This window comes from Marmota marmota, unplaced genomic scaffold (genome assembly GCF_001458135.2).
Source record: "Marmota marmota marmota unplaced genomic scaffold, marMar, whole genome shotgun sequence".
Classification (NCBI taxonomy): domain Eukaryota; kingdom Metazoa; phylum Chordata; class Mammalia; order Rodentia; family Sciuridae; genus Marmota; species Marmota marmota.
Genome location: NW_025999900.1, coordinates 20,169,823 through 20,171,149, shown reverse-complemented (window position 1 = coordinate 20,171,149; position 1,327 = coordinate 20,169,823). Strand labels below are relative to the sequence as shown.

The 1,327-nt window shown below is 44.2% G+C and overlaps 1 long non-coding RNA gene across 1 annotated transcript in view; it reads left to right on the top strand.

Moving 5' to 3' along the window:
* LOC125615239 overlaps window positions 1-1,122 on the top strand; it is a 124,032-nt gene extending 122,910 nt beyond the window's left edge. The window contains exons 3-4 of the long non-coding RNA XR_007345789.1: window positions 74-237; window positions 325-1,122. This is a non-coding gene — a long non-coding RNA (uncharacterized LOC125615239). The remainder of the gene's footprint in view (window positions 1-73; window positions 238-324) is intronic.
* The last annotated feature ends 205 nt before the right edge of the window (window positions 1,123-1,327 follow it).

Genomic DNA, 1,327 nt, shown 5'->3' with positions numbered 1-1,327 from the left:
TGGGGAAGGAAGGGGGGGGGCGGGAGATTGAATTTTGCTCTCCTCTACCTTTTGTTCTCATCACCTCTCAAAGGATTGGGTGACACCTACTCACACTGAGGAGGGCTGTCTACCGAACCAAGTTCGTGATTCAGAAGTTCATTCATGTGGATTTAGTCTGGGCACCCCATGGCCTGGTGAGATCCATAGAAAAATTTACCCATCATGGAGATAATGTGTGTAAAACCCCGGCATCAGGTGAGTTTGTGCATGGCTTTTGTTGTGTGGTGGCTCTGCTAATTCTTGGTGTGTACTGATTAGTGTTAAAACTGTTCTTTTTAACAGGCATAAACCATGGGATAGAATCAGAAAACAATTTTACTTTGGTGTTCTGTACTCCTTTCAAATGCATTCAGCGGAAATGTTTTCCCCATCCACCGTGCAGAAAGTCTGGAAGGTACTCCACTGTTGATTTCAAGTGAAAACCTCTTTTCTTAACCTCAAAGTTGCTATGGCTAGCTGCATGTAGACAGGGCAGCTGTCGACAGCTACTCCTTCCTGCGACAGCTTCTCCTTCCTGCGCTAGTGTGTTCACTCCTCTCTCTGTGCCTGCTGGCCATGATTTCTGACTCTTGATGAGGGTGTAGGGATGCTGTAAAACAGGATGGGGAAGAACTTTCTTCACTGGGACTGCAAATTCTGTCCTCCTCTTCCCTGAATTTGGTGAATGTTTAAATATGATTCTTACTGCTATGGACTCATTATGTGTTCTTTAGAGATGCTCCAGACCCTGGAGACCTCTCATTCGGAGCTGCCTTGATAACAGAAGGTGAGCCTTCACTGCACCTTGCCTCATATGGCTGCTGCTTCGCTCTGAAAATTCAGCCCTTTTTATCAAGCTACTAAAGACCCTTCATCTTTCCATCCCACTCTCTTGGACAAGACCTCAAATGACTCCACTTTAGTGCTCTTGTGCACACAGCGGCTCCCAGAAAACCCTCAAGAATCCTTTTTTTTTCTGATGCATTCCAGGAGGGCAGGATAATCACCAAATTGCTACCCCATCTTTGCTCTGCCTTCAAAGTGCTGGCTAGTGTCTGGCCTTAGAGTTCTCAAGTGTGAGTGAGATAAATTGGTCTCGCTCCTATTCTGAAATAGCAGTTATTAGGTTTTCTGAGTATTCCTGTAGAGGCCTTTTCACTATATATGAGACAAGAAAAGATATGCCTTTCCTCATTTTTGGGCAAGGTTGGGACCCATAGACCCAAAAAGCTCTATCAAAAAAAAAAAAAAAACCAAAAAAAAAAAAAAAACCCACAACAATCTCAACAGTCTCTTCACTCTTGAC